Source organism: Prionailurus bengalensis, chromosome B1 (assembly GCF_016509475.1).
Source record: "Prionailurus bengalensis isolate Pbe53 chromosome B1, Fcat_Pben_1.1_paternal_pri, whole genome shotgun sequence".
Classification (NCBI taxonomy): domain Eukaryota; kingdom Metazoa; phylum Chordata; class Mammalia; order Carnivora; family Felidae; genus Prionailurus; species Prionailurus bengalensis.
Genome location: NC_057344.1, coordinates 89,275,295 through 89,288,197, shown reverse-complemented (window position 1 = coordinate 89,288,197; position 12,903 = coordinate 89,275,295). Strand labels below are relative to the sequence as shown.

Below are 12,903 nucleotides of genomic sequence, written 5' to 3'. Positions count from 1 at the left end.
CTGCTTGTTGGAAGTGGCCCCTAAAATATACAAATCTCTAGGTAGCGTTATAAACAAAACAACACTTTCCTGCTCCAGGCTCTAGTCTGAGCCGGCTGTCTTCCTCCTCACCTGCTATATGGGCTGAAGCAGCATTACTAGGTGTGGATATATTGCTTCTGGACCCCAAAGAGGCCTGACAGGCACTGTGCAGGACCATCAGTATTTTCAATTACAAGTTTTCTGTGTAATTCTATACTAAAAAATGCTGAAAAGTGTATATCGTTTTATATAAAATGTAAGTCAACAATTTATAATGTCTCAAGGAGAAACCCAAAAATAAATAGAAGAAAAAATAAAGTGAGAGGAAGTTTTCAGAAATATCACTAATTAAAGGTGATGATTATCAGCCAATTTTTAAAACATACGATGCCAACATTTGAAGAAACATTTGACTACATTTTAGAATTGGAATTAGGAACATTTTCATAAGCACAACTTAGAAAAAATAGAAAGCTTCTTTTAGTATGGTCACAATTGCTACCAAACCTGTAAAATATTATCATAATATGAAATCTACAACCTAAGCAAATTTATCAATATTGATGTGGAACTCTCAAAAAAAAAAAAGTCCATATCATATATATATTTAAATGTAATCAAGTCTAGTTTATTGCAGGAGAATATAGATGGATAATAATTTAAAAATGTATATATTCAATGGCAACAATTACAAATGAAAAATAAGATTCTGTACCAAAATAAGTGGAGAATAATATAGTGTATTAAAATAAATGGAAATTACAGATTCTATTCTGGATGTAAAAATACAGATAACTTTGAAAAACAAAATAGCTGGAAAATTCTTATACTCATATAAATTTTATTGAGATATAAAAAGTTTGACAATAAAAAAACAGACGCTTAAAGATAATTGTTAAGTTAATGTAAATATTTAATGATAGTCCATTAAAAATCCAATGAAATTGTACAACTTGAAAACATTAATTTGATAGAAAAAGTAAACATATATTCACAAATAGAAATTAATCAAGGGGCCTTTAAATTATTATACAGAAAAACGTAGAAAAAAAAAGCTTTCAAAAAAAGTTCCACCTTACATCATATACCAGTGTACATTTCAAACATTTTAAAGGAGCAAAAATTAAAAATAAAAGAAATGTTACATTAAACAACAGAAAATATAAGTTATAATATGCATGTATCTGGTCTTGGGACAGAAAGGGGCTTTCAAAATTGGATATAAATAAAAATCTACTATCAAAAAATAGTTGATAGAAATCAACATGTGAAGTTTTCAGTGTGAAGTAAAATTTAACAGAAATGTAAAAAGCAAAAGTAATATGAAGCAGACTATTTGCTCCATAGCTGGCAGATTATGAAAAGCATTTTAAAGTTCTATAAAACAATGTATGTTCCAGTTGAAACTGGAGAAAGATAATGAGTATACAAAATTTAAATGAATAAACATATATAACACTTAACCATACTGAACTTTGCATCTGGTAAAAATAATTCAAATGAAAACATTGATATTATATTTCCTCCCTGAAAAGATAATTATTTATCAAATATAATATTAATACCAAGACTGGTGACTGTGACGAAAAATATAAAATGACTCATTCGCAGAAATCTCTATTCTATAACTTTATTCTTAAGAAGGGTAATACACTTATATGAAAGAACATTCACTGAAACATTGCTGTGATTATGAGAATTTAGAAATAACATATATGTTCAGCAATAGATTAGCTTACTAAATTTTAATAGAACTCCAGGGTAAAACTGTATTGTAGCAGGCATTTTAATGAAAAATATGAAAATGTTCATAATATGTAGATCAGTGAAATTATAATGTTTAAACTTAAATATGCAGCATGATTTCTGTTTTGTAAAATATGAGCATATGCATATAGACAAAGATCACATATATACATATTTGTATATTTACATTCATATTGTTTTGTGTTTTTTTTTTTCTGAGTGAGTGGCCTATTGATGTGTGTTTAAATAAAATGTGTGTACTGGGAGTAGGAAGAATCAATTCCTTGAGTTTTACAAGCTTATTTGGTAGGGGAATAAGTGAATAGATATCACTGAAAAAATCCCCTGGACCTCCTTTCTTTTCCTATAAGGAAATAAGGTGATCACTTTCATTGAGAGCTCTTTGGTTAAACAAAATTACTTTCTTGCTTTTTATCCATCGGAGAGCAGTTATACACCCAAAATCAATCAGAGTGAAAAACACCACACAGGGTTCTTTAGGTCTCTGTATGCTATGTAAATGTTTTCACAGCATTTTGCTGAATAACAGCACAGCATGGTAAATGCATATAATGGTCCCTGAAGTCCAGGGAAATTATGGGCATAGGACATTGGTGAGTGTGCAGAACTACTGGCTAGCACTATTTTTTTACAAATCAATAATGCAGAAACACTAACGTTTTATTTCTCTAGGAGAAAAAGAGACAAAATATGCAAATATAATTGGGTTAAAAATGAAATCTTCACAAAACAAACAAAAAACATATTCTACAGCACCAAAATTAAATGAATGATTGTTCTAAATAATAGATAGTGACATTATATCTATTCACCACCATTCTGACATTTTTGTAAGTAGGCAGACTAAACTATTTGCCCATTCTTTAATGAAAAAAAAATTCTTCAGTAATTGGTACCTGATACTAACCAGTTTTAGTACATTTGGGGACAACTGAATAGTGGACCAGGATAGAGGTCTGGTGACAATGTTCTGTGGCATCGTTACTTAGAGACTGTAGGTTTTAACCTTTGTAAAATCACAGAAACATTAGGTCTGACTTCACAAAAAGGCTCAGAATTTCTCTTTTCTCCTTTGTCTAGCCCCCGATATGAAGCAGTTCAACCTTTCAGCATTTTAAAAGTCTATTTCTAAGCAGATAGGAGAGATAAGGAAGTCATAAAAGTAGTTATTAATCTGATCTGTAATTTTAGGAGTAGCAAAGGGTTGAGAGCTGGAAACCAAGGATAAGGATTGATAACACAAGGGGCACCTGGGTGGCTCAGTTGGTTAAGCATCTGACTTTGGCTCCGGTCATGATCTCACAGTCCATGAATTCAAGCCCCGCATGGAGCTCTATATTGACAGCTCAGAGCCTGGAGTCTGTTTCGGATTCTATGTCTCCCTCTCTCTCTCTCTCTCTCTCTGCCTCTCCCCAGTTTGCACTCTGTCTTTCTCTCTCTCAAAAATAAACATTAAGAAAAAAAAATTAAGGATTATTAATACAAGAATAACTTAACCTTCCTGCTCTGTGACCCTCTCCACTCCACACCCCACACAGGCACACATACACACACACACACATACAATATTAAGCTATTTGCCAGTGAGCTTCTGGGAACAAGAGATATTTATACACTCAGTTTCTGGGTAGTCAATAGAAGTGCCTGTGTGGCTCAGTCAACTCTTGATTTCTGATCAGGTCATGATTTCATGGTTAATGAGATCAAGCCCCACGTAGGTCTCCGTACTGACAAGTTGGAGCCTATTTGGGATCCTCTCTCTCACTCTCTCTGCACCCATCCCCTCCCAAAAATAAATAAATAAACTAAAAATAAAAATGGAGAAATCAGTTTAGGTCATTGTTTCACAACTGGATGCAAAAAAGAAGATCCCTAGTGCTTTCTGTTCTCTTGTGAGACAGGAAATAGGAGGATTGAGTGCCCAGAATGACTTTAGACTTCTGGCTTAGGAGATATTGGTGCAGGGACACAATGTCTCCAGCAAGGGAGGGATGTACATTTTGTTATGTGGTATAGGCATTAAATCACAGCCAAGAGATTATATGTTAAAATCACATATTTAGGTCCAGTTTCTAGTACTGCAAATAGGGATCTTAAAAGTTGTCATGCTGTCTTAACAAGTAAAAAGTTAAACAGACTGAAAAATCAACAATGTTTCTTAGATCCCTAAAAGATGGGAGGACACAGGATAGACCGCTCCCCCCAAAACTGGAGAGACAGACAGAACACAAGGAGTCCCAGATAACCTGACCAGAGATGCCAAGATGAAACCACTATGAGAAACCTGAGTGGGAAGGGAGGGGTAGGAAGCCTGAAGCATAATTGAAGAACTCATGGAGACTCAGTGTGGACAATTCTGAGAGTTAAAAGCTCCAGGGCAGCTTTTAGCCAGTCATTAGAAAAGCCTCCACAACTCTGTTAAGATTTACTTCAAGGAACTCTACCAGGTTCTCACAGTAAATACCGGAGAAAAATCCCCTTGGTTTTCTGGCAGAGGTGGGGAGGTGAAGGACTTATTGTAAATACTCAGGCAGTCTGTTCTTAACAACGCCTGCCCTCTGGAGAAACTTGCTAACCAAAGCCTAAGAGCTCCCTCTGGTGGCTTTCTCCACCAGTGAGCCATGGACCCCTGTCTTTGCTCTTTCTGACTGAAATAGGATGAGTATGTACTTTGTTCCCACAGCCTGACCATAAGGACACAGGATGAAGGACTCCTTTCCCATGTCGTATCCTTCCGAGTACCCGGAAAAGATATAGTTGCCAAAGATAATCGCATTAGTTTTTTCTCCCTAGAGCAGATTGCCAACCAAAAACCTGCATTCATCAAACCCTGTGGGACAGTAACAGCTGCAGATTCTTTTTTCCTGGCCTATGGTGAATCAGCAGTGTTGATTATGGCAGAGGAAGATGGTCTGGCCATGGGTTACAAACGGAGAGCATTTTTGAGGGATTCTGTGTAAGTGGTCTCAGGATCCAAAAGATCAACTTTTATTTAGACAACAGATGCTACGCCAGAAGTTCTAGAAAAGGCAGGATTGACAATAAATGTTATTTATGCTTTGGAATTTCAGGAAGGTTTCGCAGGTCAGATTTTTTCTAATTTGGAAGCCATGGATTCTGGCTGGTTTGCATAAAAATACGTGGTTGGAAAACCCAAGTTTGGATTGCCCCTTTTAGAGAAGTTGAACAACTGGGGTGGATGGCTGTCCTGGGGATAACTATGTGGAGCCACTGGCTGCAGGCTGGTCACTGCCCTGCCAACAGATTACAGAAGAAAGAAGGCCAGTATGGCTCAGCGACTGTCTGTACAGCTGGAGAGCAGGACCATGCTATGGTAGGAGAAGCCTTATACAAAATAATAGATCAGGAAGAGGTGCCCTGGAGTTTCTGTGTCATACTCACAGCAGACAATGCCACTTCAATGCGTTACTAAATGACATCTATCATTTCTAGCTCCTCTTAGGAAAACAAAATGCGTGGCCCTCTGTTAAATACTTTGAAGTCGAGGCCTGCTAATATTCTGAGCTTTCCAATAGTCATGGCTTTATTGCTCTTTCAGGGATTACACCAGAATCCCGCACAGTGATAGGTTTAAACAATTGTTTTTAGTTTTTATTTTCCCCAAAGACTACATGAGAGGTTGCAGTTTTGAAGAGAGGTTAGCTGAGATTTGGAATCATCTTTGTATTTGCAAATGATACTCATTCCTATTTGTAACCTAAAGAGGACTGTTTTCTAAAAAATACAAATCACTGTGCCTAATTAACTTAATTGTGGGAAAATAATTCAGAACCTAAACCAATAAAGTGGAGTTTTGATTCCAAAAGTTTTTTAGAGACAATGAAAATAAAATAGGTCAGAACATCAGATGTACATAAAAGAAGGGCATCGAAAGAGGAATCAGTGAAGATAAAATAACTTTTATTTTTCTTCTCCTTAATTGTTCCAACAGATACCTTTTTCAAAGTAGTAACACCAACAATGCACTCAATTATGTATGCTTATGGATATAGCTTATATGTTTCTTATGCTTATTCATAAGTGCAAAGAATGTCAGCAATGATACAAAGAATGAGAAGAAGGAATTAGGTTTATTTTACAATAAATTACTCACAGTACTGATGAACGGGTATACTGTCATTTGAAAGTGGACTTAAATTAGCTGTAAATATCTATTACAAAACCTGGTCAAACCCACAAAAAATATGCTATATACTAAGAGAGGATAAAAAATTGAATCATACAAAATGCTCATTTAAAACCACAAAAGGCAGGGAAAGAGTGGAAGATAAACATAGGAACAAAGTATAAGAGCATCAAATAGAAAACAATAACAAATACGATAAATATGAACCCAAATATAACAATAATCACTGAAAAACAATGGTCTAAATGTACCATTTAAATGGTAGAGATCCTCAGGGTGAATCAAAAGCAAGACCCGATTACATAAAGTCAACAAGAAAAACATTTTAAATATAAAGAGACATACAGATTAAAAGTGGATGGAGAAAATATACTATGCTAATATATATCAAAATACAACAGAAATAGCTACATTAATTTCAGAAAGCAAATTTCAAAGCAAGGAAATTATTCAGGAAAAAGAAGGGCATTATATAATGACAAAGTGAGCAATTACCCAAGAAGACGTAACAATTCTTAATGTGTATATGACTAACAACAGAGCATCAAACTGTGTGAGGCAAAAACTAATAGAACTACAAAAAAAAAAAAAAAAAGATGAATCCACTATCATAGTCGGTAAACTTCAAGAACCCTCTCTAAGAAATGGATACATCACACAGCAAGAATTTTAGAAGGACGTTTGAACACAATACCCTTAATCAGTTGGGTGTTTTTGACGTGTATAGACTAAATCCTACATCATCATGCATATTCTTTTCAAGCTTCACACTCAGCAATATATACTACATTTTTGACCCTAAAACACACTTAACAAATTTAAAAGAATGGAAAACCTACTACATCTAATCTCAGGTCACAACGGAATTAAACTAGATATCAATACTAGATAATAGGAAAAGCCCACAATATGTGGACACCAAACAGCACACTTCTAAATACAGACATACTTCTTTTTCTTCAGCTTCACTTCATTGCATTTTGTAGATAATGCATTTTTTTACAAATTAAACGTCTGTGGCAACCCTGCCTGAAGCCAGCGTGTGGGTTCCATTTTTCCAACGTCTGCTTTCTTCATGACTCTCTATCCAATTTAGTCATTTTTACAATATTTCAAACTTTTTCATTATTATTATATTTGTTATGGTGATTTATGATCAGTGGTTATGACTTATTGAAAGCTCAGATAATGGGTAGCATTTTTTAGCAAAAAATGTTTTTTAATTAAGGTATGTACATTTTTCTTAGACATAATGCTATTGAACACGAAATAGACTACAATATAGTATAATCATAACTTCTATATGGGCTGGGAAACAGAAAACTTATTTGACTCACTTTGTTGTGATATTTGGTTTACTACAGTGGTCTGAAACTGATCCTGCCATATCTCTCAGGTATGGGTCAAAGAAAAGAATCTCAAGAGAACTTAAAATTTTTTTTTTCTAAATGAAGATGAGAAAGAACTTATCAAAATTTGTTAAATGCAGCTACAGCAGTTTATATAGGGATATTTATAGCATTGTATGTATAAGAAAAGATCAGTGATCTAAAATAATCTAAATTCCCATATTAAGAATTAAGAGGGAGAGGAGCCAAGATGGTGGAACAGCATTGACGTTTTCTTGGGGTCTCATGTCCACGAAATACAGCCAGACCAACACTAAACCATCCTGCACACCTAGAAAACTGATTTGAGGACTAACACAAAAATCTGCACAATCTGAACGACAGAATTCAGCAGGTACATGGCGCGCAGAGGTGAACTGGGGGAGAGAGAAGCCACAGAGGGCAGTGAGCCGCTTTTGCCTGCAGTGAGAGGATGTAGACAGCAAGGGGGTCGGGGGAGAATACGGGAGAAGCACCTCCCTAAAAGCAGCTGGAGAGAAAGTGGAAAAGTGGAAACAGCCACTGGGACTGAGCTAACAAGAGAGAAAGGAGAAAAGAGAGGGTTTAAATTCCATTAAGGCTATAAACAGGGGGAGCACAGAGCCTGAAACTCTGTAGTTCAATACCTGGTGGTGCTTTGGTGGGAAGGGTGAATCCCCAGGAGCAGAGTGGAGTCTGGGCTTCTTCAGGCCACACTGGAGAGGCAGTTCCCCTGCTGGGAGGACATCTGGTAGAGGCTGTGTGGGTCCCCCAAAGGCAAGGCCCCAGTGGACCAGGGAAAACAACCACATTCGCTGGAACAAAGTTATTTTTCCGTAATCCCTGAAACGCTAGTATCTTGCAAACTTTTTCTGAGGCAGGCTGGCACCCGGCTGCAGTCTCTGGGCACCAGCAGCAGCACGGACTTGCAAACGTTCCTGAGTGCAGCCGGCACCTGGCCATTGCTCAGTGAGACCCTCCTCCAGAGGGACAGAATGGGCCAAAGCAACAGTCCCTCAGAAGTAAGGGGTTGGGGAAAAACAGCCGCATCTGAGACAAAACACAGCAGGGAGGTGCTGCCTGAGGCTTGGTCACGGACTGTGTGAAAGTGAGGAGTGAACAGAAGCTGAAAACAAAGGACGGGTGTGCGATTGATGATCAGGGAGAACAGAGTTCGATACTAGAGACTGGGTACCTAGCTGGGTGATGCCCTTTTAACCTCTCCCGTGGGTGCGTGTGCATAAGCACCTACAGGCACCACAACAATCCATGCCAATAAGCTAAGCAGCGCCATCTAGTGGAGAACGGAGCTGTTACACTAAGCCCTGCCCAATTGGGCCAACCTCTCTCTTTAAGAACACAAGTCTCCTTGCTTAGTTTATGGACTATAAAGCGCTTCATACTTTGACTTCTAGGGAAAAAGAAGTAATTTCAGTAGTATTTCAGTCTGTTCATCGGTTCATCTATTCAATTTTCTTTCTTTTTTTTCTTTTTTCTTTTTTTCTTTTTTCACTTCTTTTCGTTTTCCTGAATACATAAAGAGAAAAAATTCATTTTTATTTTCGGTTTTTATTAAAACTATTTTTCTCTAATATTTCTACTACATTTTTTACTTATATGTAAAATTTTCAAATTCTATCCTACTTTCATCATTTTATTTTAGACTACTTCAGTGTATTCATTTTTTCAAATTTTCAAATGCTTTCCTTTTTTTTTTTTTCTTTCCCGTTTTTTCTCTAATATCTAAAGCCCCTCTCAACACCCAGGACAAACACATCTAGGATCTAACATCATTTATTCTATATCTTGTGTGTGTGTGTATTTTAATATTTTTTGATTTTATTTTTTTAATATTATTTTTTTCAATATATGAAATTTATTGTCAAATTGGTATCCATACAACACCCAGTGCTCATCCCAAAAGGTGCCCTCCTCAATACCCATCACCCACCCTCCCCTCCCTCCCTCCCACCTCCCATCAACCCCCAGTTTGTTCTCAGTTTTTAAGAGTCTCTTATGCTTTGGCTCTCTTCCACTGTAACCCCCTTTTTTTTTTTTCTCTTCCCCTCCCCCATGGGTTTCTGTTAAGTTTCTCAGGATCCACATAAGAGTGAAACCATATGGTATCTGTCTTTCTCTGTATGGCTTATTTCACTTAGCATCACACTCTCCAGTTCCATCCATGTTGCTACAAAGGGCCATATTTCGTTCTTTCTCATTGCCACGTAGTACTCCATTGTGCATATAAACCACAATTTCTTTATCCATGCATCAGTTGATGGACATTTAGGCTCTTTCCATAATTTGGCTATTGTTGAGAGTGCTGCTATAAACATTGGGGTACAAGTGGCCCTATGCATCAGTACTCCTGTATCCCTAGTGTCAATTCCTAGCAGTGCTATTGCTGGGTCATAGGGTAGGTCTATTTTTAATTTTCTGAGGAACCTCCACACTGTTTTCCAGAGTGGCTGCACCAATTTGCATTCCCACCAACAGTGCAAGAGGGTTCCCATTTCTCCACATCCTCTCCAGCATCTATAGTCTCCTGATTTGTTCATTTTGGCCACTCTGACTGGCGTGAGGTGATATCTGAGTGTGGTTTTCATTTGTATTTCCCTGATGAGGAGTGACGTTGAGCATCTTTTCATGTGTCTGTTGGCCATCCGGATGTCTTCTTTAGAGAAGTGTCTATTCATGTTTTCTGCCCATTTCTTCACTGGGTTATTTGTTTTTCGGGTGTGGAGTTTGGTGAGCTCTTTATAGATTTTCGATACTAGCCCTTTGTCCGATATGTCATTTGCAAATATCTTTTCCCATTCCATTGGTTGCCTTTTAGTTTTGTTGGTTGTTTCCTTTGCTGTGCAGAAGCTTTTTATCTTTATAAGGTCCCAGTAGTTCATTTTTGCTTTTAATTCCCTTGCCTGTGGGGATGTGTCGAGTAAGAGATTGCTACGGCTGAGGTCAGAGAGGTCTTTTCCTGCTTTCTCCTCTAGGGTTTTGATGGTTTCCTGTCTCACATTTAGGTCCTTTATCCATTTTGAGTTTATTTTTGTGAATGGTGTGAGAAAGTGGTCTAGTTTCAACCTTCTGCATGTTGCTGTCCAGTTCTCCCAGCACCATTTGTTAAAGAGGCTGTCTTTTTTCCATTGGATGTTCTTTCCTGCTTTGTCAAAGATGAGTTGGCCATACGTTTGTGGGTCTAGTTCTGGGGTTTCTATTCTATTCCATTGGTCTATGTGTCTGTTTTGGTGCCAATACCATGCTGTCTTGATGATGACAGCTTTGTAGTAGAGGCTAAAGTCTGGGATTGTGATGCCTCCTGCTTTGGTCTTCTTCTTCAAAATTGCTTTGGCTATTTGGGGCCTTTTGTGGTTCCATATGAATTTTAGGATTGCTTGTTCTAGTTTCGAGAAGAATGCTGGTGCAATTCTGATTGGGATTGCATTGAATGTGTAGATAGCTTTGGGTAGTATTGACATTTTGACAATATTTATTTTTCCAATCCATGAGCAGGGAATGTCTTTCCATTTCTTTAAATCTTCTTCAATTTCCTTCATAAGCTTTCTATAGTTTTCAGCATACAGATCCTTTACATCTTTGGTTAGATTTATTCATAGGTATTTTATGCTTCTTGGTGCAATTATGAATGGGATCAGTTTCTTTATTTGTCTTTCTGTTGCTTCATTGTTAGTGTATAAGAATGCAACTGATTTCTGTACGTTGATTTTGTATCCTGCAACTTTGCTGAATTCCTGTATCAGTTCTAGCAGACTTTTGGTGGAGTCTATCGGATTTTCCATGTATATCATGTCATCTGCAAAAAGCGAAAGCTTGACTTCATCTTTGCCAATTTTGATGCCTTTGATTTCCTTTTGTTGTCTGATTGCTGATGCTAGAACTTCCAACACTATGTTAAACAAAGCGGTGAGAGCGGACATCCCTGTCGTGTTCCTGATCTCAGGGAAAAAGCTCTCAGTTTTTCCCCATTGAGGATGATGTTACTGTGGGCTTTTCATAAATGGCTTTTATGATCTTTAAGTATGTTCCTTCTATCCCGACTTTCTCAAGGGTTTTTATTAAGAAAGGATGCTGAATTTTGTCAAATGCCTTTTCTGCATTGATTTACAGGATCCTATGGTTCTTATCTTTTCTTTTTTTAATGTGATGTATCACGTTGATTGATTTATGAATGTTGAACCAGCCCTGCACCCCAGGAATGAATCCCACTTGATCATGGTGAATAATTCTTTTTATATGCTGTTGAATTCGATTTGCTAGTATCTTATTGAGAATTTTTGCATCCATATTCATCAGGGATATTGGCCTGTAGTTCTCTTTTTTTTACTGGGTCTCTGTCTGGTTTAGGAATCAAACTAATACTGGCTTCACAGAATGAGTCTGGAAGTTTTCCTTCCCTTTCTATTTCTTGGAATAACTTGAGAAGGATAGGTTTTACCTCTGCTTTAAACATCTGGTAGAACTCCCCCGGGAAGCCATCTGGTCCTGGACTTGTATTTGTTGGGAGATTTTTGATAACCGATTCAATTTCTTCACTGGTTATGGGTCTGTTCAAGCTTTCTATTTCCTCCTGCTTGAGTTTTGGAAGAGTGTAGGTGTTTAGAAATTTGTCCATTTCTTCCAGGTTGTCCAATTTGTTGGCATATACTTTTTCATAGTATTCCCTGATAATTGTTTGTATCTCTGAGGGATAAGTTGTAATAATTCCATTTTCATTCATGATTTTATCTGTCTGGGTCATCTCCCTTTTCTTTTTGAGAAGCCTGGCTAGAGGTTTGTCAGTTTTGTTTATTTTTTCAAAAAACCAACTCTTGGTTTCGTTGATCTGCTCTACAGTTTTTTTAGATTCTATATTGTTTATTTCTGCTCTGATCTTTATTATTTCTCTTCTTCTGCTGGGTTTAGGCTTCCTTTGCTGTTCTGCTTCTATGTCCTTTAGGTGTGCTGTTAGATTTTGTATTTGGGATTTTTCTTGTTTCTTGAGATAGGCCTGGATTGCAATGTATTTTCCTCTCAGGACTGCCTTCGCTGCATCCCGAAGCGTTTGGATTGTTGTATTTTCATTTTCGTTTTTTTCCATACATTTTTAAATTTCTTCTCTAATTGCCTGGTTGACCCAGTCATTCTTTAGTAAGGTGTTCTTTAACCTCCATGCTTTTGGAGGTTTTCCAGACTTTTTCCTGTGGTTGATTTCAAGCTTCATAGCATTGTGGTCTGAAAGTATGCATGGTATAATTTCAATTCTTGTATATTTATGAAGGGCTGTTCTGTGACCCAGTATATGATCTATCTTGGAGAATGTTCCATGTGCACTCGAGAAGAAAGTATATTCTGTTGCTTTGGGATGCAGAGTTCTAAGTACATCTGTCAAGTCCGTCTGATCCAATGTATCATTCAGGGCCCTTGTTTATTGACCCTGTGTCTATATATGATCCAACTATTTCTGTAAGTGGAGTGTTAAAGTCCCCTGCAATTACCACATTCTTTTTTTAATTAATTTTTTTTAACGTTTATTTATTTTTGAGACAGAGAGAGACAGAGCATGAACAGGGGAGGAGCAGAGAGAGAGGGAGACACAGAATC

At 37.1% G+C, this 12,903-nt stretch overlaps 1 pseudogene; it reads left to right on the top strand.

The window, feature by feature from the left end:
* The first annotated feature begins 2,339 nt into the window (after window positions 1-2,339).
* On the top strand, window positions 2,340-5,221 carry LOC122469010 (annotated as a pseudogene).
* The last annotated feature ends 7,682 nt before the right edge of the window (window positions 5,222-12,903 follow it).